The 8376-nt window shown below is 36.8% G+C and overlaps 1 pseudogene; it reads right to left on the reverse strand.

The window, feature by feature from the left end:
• Positions 1-6774: 6774 nt before the first annotated feature.
• On the reverse strand, positions 6775-6898 carry LOC138986586 (U4 spliceosomal RNA; annotated as a pseudogene).
• Positions 6899-8376: the final 1478 nt, after the last annotated feature.

The following is an 8376-nucleotide window of genomic DNA, read 5'->3' on the forward strand; positions in this document are numbered from 1 at the left end:
CTCAGTATCTATAATCAGTTCAGGGCTTCCCTGATAACTCAGTTACTAAAGAATTTGCCTGCAAGGCAGGAGACCCCGGTTTGATTCCTGGATTGGGAAGATCCCTTGGAGAAGGGATAGGCTACCCACTCCAGTATTCTTGGGCTTCCCTTGTGGTGCAGCTGCTAAAGGATCCACCTGCAATGTGGGAGACCTGGGTTTGATCCCCTGGGTTGGGATGATCTCCTGAAGAAGGGAAAGAGTACCCACTCCAGTATTCTGGCCTGGAGAATTCATGGACTGTCACAAAGATTCGGATACAACTGAGTGACTTTCAATTTCATGATAGTCAGTTCAAACACCCAGAACTTTTCATGCCTGCTAATCTTTAGCTATGTCATATTTATCCTATACTTGAACACTTATGACTGAGAAACAAATTGAAGATCTTTTCCAAATTTCATTTTTATAGTTTCAGCCAATCATTCCAAACTCTTATGACCTCTTGAGACTCTGTATCTGAATTATACCTCCACGTATTTTATTATCATGTCATTAATATCCCCCTGCAAGTCACTGATAGAAACTGCATGGACAGAACCAATTATAGAGTCATCTTAAAAGAAACCTCTTGGGGGTAGGGTGGGGGGAAGGGATAGCTAGGGAGTCTGGAATGAACATGTACACACTGCTATATTTAAAATGGATAACCAACAAGGACCTACTGTATAGCACATAGAACTTTGCTCAGTGTTATGTGGCAGCCTGTATAGGAGGGGAGTTTGGGGAAGAATAGATATGTGTATATGTATGGCTGAATCACTTTGCTGTTCACCTGAAATTATCACAACATTGCGAATTGGCTATAATACTTCTATATAAAATAAAACGTTTAAAAAATAAATGAAAAAATCCCTGTAAGTTAATAGTACCAATTCTTTAATTTGCTTTCTTTAGATTTAGCACTCAACCAGTTATCAGTTCAGTTCTGTTCAGTTGCTCAGTCGTGTCCGACTCTTTGCGACCCCATGAACTGCAGCACACCAGGCCTCCCTGTCCATCACCAACTCCCAGAGTTCACCCAAAATCATGTGCATTGAGTTGGTGATGCCATCCAGCCATGTCATCCTCTGTCGTCCCTTTCTCCTCCTGTCCCCAATCCCTCCCAGCATCAGAGTCTTTTCCAATGAGTCAACTCTTCGCATGAGGTGGCCAAAGTATTGGAGTTTCAGCTTTAGCATCAGTCCTTCCAAAGAACACCCAGGACTGATCTCCTTTAGAAAGGACTGGTTGGATCTCCTTGCAGTCCAAGGGACTCTCAAGAGTCTTCTCCAACACCACAGTTCAAAGGCATCAATTCTTCAGTGCTCAGCTTTCTTCACAGTCCAACTTTCACATCCATACATGACCACTGGAAAAACCATAGCCTTGACTAGACAGACCTTTGTTGGCAAAGTAATGTCTCTGCTTTTGAATATGCTATCTAGGTTGGTCATAACTTTCCTTCCAAGGAGTAAGCATCTTTTAACTTCATGGGTTCAGTCACCATCTGCAGTGATTTTGGAGCCCCCAAAAATAAAGTCTGACACTGTTTCCACTGTTTCTCCATCTATTTCCAGTGAAGTGATGGGACCAGTTATAGACCCGCTTAAGTTGTATTTTCATCTTGTATTCAGGTTGTCCAGCAAATACTTCACAATATTACATTTACTTATGTGTCTATGGAATTATGTGTATTGTGTAGAAACTGACATGATACTAGTCTCTAATAATTAATTTCTCTCTTTCAATCAATATTTGCCATATTACCAACATACTAGTAAAATAAGGAAAATCTTCACTTTAAAACTCCTAAGAATAAAATAGCAACAATACTACCACTTATTATTGGGAAAAAAAAACAAAAACAAAAAACACCTTTCCATTATTATTACTATCATCTCTATTTGACACACAAATTGACACTTCTAATTATTATTCACATTTAATAAATGACTAAACTGAAGCTCTGAACAGTTAGTTGATTTATGCAGAGTCACAATGCTAATAGATGAGGGAACCTAAAAACAGAACACAGACCATCTGGGTTAGTTTTATTTTTATAGTATACTTAACTGCCCTTCAGAGAAAAAAATTTCAGTTGAATAAATAAGAGGATTAAGAGTCTAAAAATGACAGATTAAGGTAACATTAAGCCATTCAAAACTCATCTACCTTTTTCACAGCTTTTACCAGACAAGACTCCTTATGTATCCATTAACCTCAAAAATTATTTTAATAAAATGTTGTTTTAATCCTCAATAGAAGGAAAACATATCATCAGTTATTTCTGTATACACTGGCATTCTTGTGATACAAAGGAAAACATATTTATTTAAAAACTTTAGCAATACTAGGTCCCTGAATATCTGAATCTTGCTTTAGAAGTTAATTTTCTAAAATTCCATTTTGAAGACAAAAGTCAATATTTAATACAAAGATTATGTATCTTTAGGGTTCAAGTGTCAGCATGTTTCCTTTGGGTGTGAATCTTTAATACACTAATTGACTGAATTTTCCCTTTTAACATTTCTGGTATCAACTTAGAGAGGGTCTAAATATCACCTTTCTGATTGCTGATAGAAACATTTTAAATTCTCAGTACTTTTATATGGTAAATTCTATTTGGTTTACCAGATTATAGGCCTCAGGATACAATTCTGGTACCTAGATTATATAATACCAAAAATATGGATAGTTAGAAGGACTCCCAGAGGACTTCCCTAGTGGTTAAGTATCTTCCTGTCAATGCATCAGACACAGGTTCCACCCCTGGTCTGGGAAGATTCCACATGCCACAGGGCAACTAAACCCCTGCACCACAAATACTGAGCCTGTGCTCTAGAGCTCACCAGCCACAACTACTGATCCCATGTGCTACAACTAATGAAACCAGTGCACCCTAGATGGCTCAGCAAAGAGAGAAGCCACCGCAATGAGAAGCCCATGCACCACAACTAGAAAGTAGCCCCCGCTCGCTGTGAAGCCCACACTGAGAAAAGACCGCACAGCAAAGACCCAGCACAGCCAAAAAATAAATAAATAAAAAATTAAATTGAATTTTAAAAAGACTCCCAGAAATTAATTCACTTAATTATTCTCCTTTTGTTTGACATACCATAGAAATAACCTCGGTTATGTTATGCCTAGACACCAGTGCCAAATCATACTAAACTTCATATTTCACCAAATTAGGTGATAGCAAATGTGTATGTGTCACATGAGTAAGGAATCAAGGAAATAGGAGGTTTCTGTAATCAAGGAAATAGTGGAGGTTTTGCCACTTTGGCCTCTGCCTGAATTCTGCAGGGGAGATGGCTAGTTAAGTATGCAAGAGTATGCTGAGCTTTACCTGAAATGCAAGGTCAAGATAGAGGAAATAGTCATAGAGCACCAGGTTTGAGTTTCCTGCGTCATACAGAAAATTCCCACTGGCTATCTGTTTTACATATGGTAATGTATATGTTCCAATGCTACTCTCTTTAGGATAGAATGGGGTGGGAGGCGGGAGGGAGGTTCGAGAGGGAGGGGATATATGTATGCCTATGGCTGTTTCATGTTGATGTATGGCAGAAACCAACACAATGTTGTAAAGCAATTATCCTTCAATTAAAATTAAATAATTTTTTTAAAAGAGGAAATAATGCTGCCTCTATGAAAACCACCATTACTGGCACTTTTACAGACCCCATTTTCTATGCTGACAATCTGTTTCTCTAATTCATTTTTCCTTCTGGCTTAGGATTCTTACCTGTCTTAACTTCAGTTTGGGAATGTGTATCTAATATCCTTACTTCCTGGTTACTATACCTTAATTTCTAGCTTCTCTTTTCAGTAACATGGTTCTTTGGTCCAACTCCTGATTATGCCTTTTGCTTTGTGGTTTGATGTTGGTGTTCTTTATTTTACAGTAGATAAATACTATTATGATGACTCTGCCATAGTGGTTTAGCAGAAGAATCTTATTGAGCTGCTGTTGTTTTAGCATGATCTTTTGAAACTAACTGATTATTATTACGCAAAAAGTAAATTCATGCCAGTTTGTTCAGGGGGATTGTTGAATCTCTTTACTGCTGGAAAGTCCACAATCATCTTCAACAAACAGTGAAATGCTGCCTGTTAGCACTCTCCTTTATCCCATTTACTTAAACACATACTGTTGCAATATGAAAAAAAAATAGACTTTGCATGTTTTACTTTATATAACTGATGATGTAACAAAAGGGAATTTCAGGAAATTTTCATTGAATCGTCTTAAAATGGTTAGAGATTCATCCATTTTTGGAATAGGTATGAACTAGCATTTTGGTTCTACCATTCTATTTGCTTTGTCAGTAGGAATAGTCTAGGGTATATAAATCAGGTTGCCAATGTTGTCCGTTTTGGTACAACATAAGCATTATGATTCATTTCTCATTACAAATTGAAGGTGTGTAGAAAAACAAAATTAATGAAAAAATATTCAAGCAGATCTTTTTGCTTACAGCAAGGTAAACAATCATTATCACAAGAGCAAAGTATTTGTATCCAAGAGATTCATGCAACAAAACATAGCCAGAATAAACTTTGGATTTTTATGAAAATCATATTAAAACACTCTATCTTCCATAGAAATAGGGAAAGTAATATGACTTTTTGAAATACAGGGTTTTCATAATAACTATTTGATTAAACTATTTCAAATAACTATTTGATAAAAGTGTCAAAGACAACTTTCTGATTATTTTTAACTTAGTCATATTGGTTTCTTCTTTGTTTTCAAAGATTAAAATGCCTTATAAGTGAATTGTGACTTTATACGTGTATATGGCTGAGAAGTTCAATGGCAAGTGGCTGTGTCATATTAATCTCTATTTTTATAATATATAAAATATATGATTCAATAAATGAAATATGCATACTGAATAAATAAATGATCATCCAGCTGATAAGAAATGAAAGAAAACCATAATCAAGTCATGGGTAAACTATCACATCCTCATTGCCCTAGATATCCTGGGGTTTATAAAAATACCATTTGGTAATGTTATCACCACAAAGAACTTTTCCTAGTCAGAAGGATACATTTGTGCAGGTGAGAAACTTCTATTTACCTCTGTACATCACCAGTGTAGTTTCCTTGTGTTTATAGTTAGTCTTAATATTTTAAGAGTAGTCCTCATGACTCAATATATTTCTTTCAACCCCAACTTGATGGTACTCATCTCCTACTTTTAATTATCCTGCATCACCTCATTCTAACACAGCCATTGTTATACTGCAACTATAGAAACCTACAAAGTTTTGCAGCCATTGAAACTTTGGAAGTCTTGTTGGGATAAGCATTGTCTTGATATCAGGTTGTTTCAGAAATGCATTCCTATGGATTAAAGCCTGTTGAATTATATTTTCTTTTAAGATTTTTTTGATGTGGATCATTTTTTAAAGTTTTTATTGAATTTGTTACCATATTGTTTCTGTTTCGTGCTTTTGGTTTTGGTTTTGGTTTTTGTTTCAAGGCATGTGGGATCTTAGCTCCACAACCAGGAATCAAACCCGCATCCCCTGCATTGGAAGATGAAGTCTTAACCAATGGACCACCACGGAAGTCCCAAAGTCTGATGCATTATATATTTCAGTGGGATTTTTCTTTCTTAAATTAGTAGGTTGTAGTTGCATAATTACCTCTCCAAACAGGGCTTTACCTTGTTCCCCTTAATATGTTGTGTAATCTCCAGTTTCATTGTTTGTTCCCTGCTTCCAGATTTTGTACATCCATAGGAGATATGACTTTTGCTTTTCTCTTGTACTGGCGCAAACCCTAACACTTACCAGCTGGCTACTTTTTCTATCTCTTGGCAATTTCTGTCAATAATTTTCTATTTTTTTTCTCAATAACTTTCTCAAATTTTTTTCTGATAATCTTTCTAGTTCTCTAATATTATAAATCTATAATAATTATTCTAATGTTTCTCAATTTTTTCTAATAATTATTTTCTCAATAATTCTCTAATAATTTTCTTCTACTTGTTCTTCTTCCTCCACAAAGGACACAGGATGGAGAGTTATAAATTAACTCTGTCAGGACTTCTTTTCTCTCACCTGAAAGCAAGGAATTGATCTTTCCAACTCAAAAATCTATCTATAAGACTCTGATTCCCTCAACCATCCTTTCAGTCTCTGTGAGAGTTGAAAACTGTCATATTTCTCAGGAAAACTTCAAAGGGAATGACAAAATGAAGGTTACTAGGAGATATGAATGACTGCTTTTTTTTAACTCTCATGCTTTGGGAGCTTTTATCTTGAGACTAAAAGCCATAAAGGCAAAGAGTACAATAATTGCACATAAAATGAGGGATATAAAAGTCAGGTTGAATTGTAGCTTCTAGTTCTCTACAACCTTAGTTATGCAACAATACTTGATGTAACTGGGCTTTGTGAGCCAGAAATTAAGACAAATGTCCTGTCAAAGTGTTAGAATATTTGAAATTGTAACTGTCTTTGAAAACCCAAGTCCATGAGAAATATAAGAGAGGCATTATTTTCTCCATTTGTCAGATGAGAAAATGGAAGCCTAGAAAGATTTAGTGGAGGGAGCCTAGGAAAAAATAGACTCCAGGTGATAAAACCCACATGCCCTTTCTCTAAGACTAGTGTTCTTTAAAATGTATAGCCAATCTCTGCCTCCTCAGAACAGGCCTTGAAAATCACATAGCTAATGAACTTCCTAGTCACATCTCTCCTTCAAATATTCATTAAAATTCTGAAATAAAAAGGTATAATTATATAATAGAAATAATTAACATTTTATGGGAAAAATCATTGTTCTAAAAATTTCAATCAACAGTAATTGTGCCTCAGATAAACTTCATGAGCTGTAATATTGCCACTGTACACAGATACATTAAAGTTGACGAAAAAGAAAAAATTGGTATACAAACCACTTGAATCAGAAAAAAATTGTGAATGAACATTTTAATATAGCAATTTATTACTTCCATGACTTTTGTACATGATTTGATGACCTGAATTAACTGTGTAGCTTCTAACCTTTAAAAGCTCTGATTTGCCTAGTTTTACCTGATGAAACTTCTTCAACCATGATAAAATTCTGACATATGAACAAACATATCCTAATCATGTACAAACGGTATGAAATTATAATATAATTTGTGAAAATTACCTTGTTACCTAAGCAGGAAGGTGAACTATCAAATTATGGGGGGAAAAAAAGAAGGAAGTGTTATTGAGCAGTGCTAAATGCAAATCTATCCAATGTGTTTAACATGACTGAATTTCTTAGAATTGACAGGAACTCAAATGGTCAACAAATCCTGCTGATGGTCATTTATTAATACTTTGAGCATGTGTATGCCTTTTCTCAGAGAAGGCAATGGCACCCCACTCCAGTACTCTTGCCTGGAAAATCCCATGGATGGAGGAGCCTGGTAGGCTGCAGTTCATGGGGTCACTAAGAGTTGGACATGACTGAGCGACGTCACTTTCACTTTCCACTTTCATGCATTGGAGAGGAAATGGCAACCCACTCCAGTGTTCTTGCCTGGAGAATCCCAGGGACGGGGAAGCCTGGTGGGCTGCTGTCTATGGGGTCGCACAGAGTTGGACACGACTGAAGCGACTTAGCAACAGCAACAGCAATGCCTTTTCTGCAGTTTTTCTGTGATGGTCCAGCAGTACACTCATGCTCAGCCCCCTTTGGGACAGTCACAGATGTCTCCAAAGCAGCTGTGGCTGGAGTGTCACCTATGGCAGTAGCACAATAAAAAGCTGACTAAGTGGAATGCTGAAGAATTGATGCTTTTGAGCTGTGGCATTGGAGAAGACTCTTGACAAGAGTCCCTTAGACTGCAGGGAAATCAAATCAGTCAATCCTAAAGGAAATCAATCCTGAATATTCATTAGAAGAACTGATGCTGAAGCTGCAGCTCCAATACTTTGGCAGCCTGATGCGAAGAACTGACTCATTGGAAATGACCCTGATGCTGGGAAAGATTGAAGGCAGGAGGAGAAGGGGGCAACAGAGGACAAGATGATTGGATGGTATCACTGACTCAATGGACATGAGTTGGAGCCAGCTCTGGCAGATGGTGAAGGACAGGGAAACCTGGCGTGCTGCATTCCATGAGGTTGCAAAAAGTCAGACACTACTGAGCGACTGAACAACAACAAAGTGGAGCACATCTATGAGTATCCTCATCTTGTGCTTGTGCTTACATATTATAGATTCATGGTAATCATTAAGTCAGTAAAGAAGCAGGAAAATGAGATCCTTTTTTACATGTCTGTATCACTCTTTAGATAGCAAATGGTAAAGTTATTGTCATGGTTACAAAGATAAGCAAGAATTAAGACAAACCT

This window comes from Bos mutus, chromosome X, assembly GCF_027580195.1.
Source record: "Bos mutus isolate GX-2022 chromosome X, NWIPB_WYAK_1.1, whole genome shotgun sequence".
Taxonomy (NCBI): Eukaryota; Metazoa; Chordata; class Mammalia; order Artiodactyla; family Bovidae; genus Bos; species Bos mutus.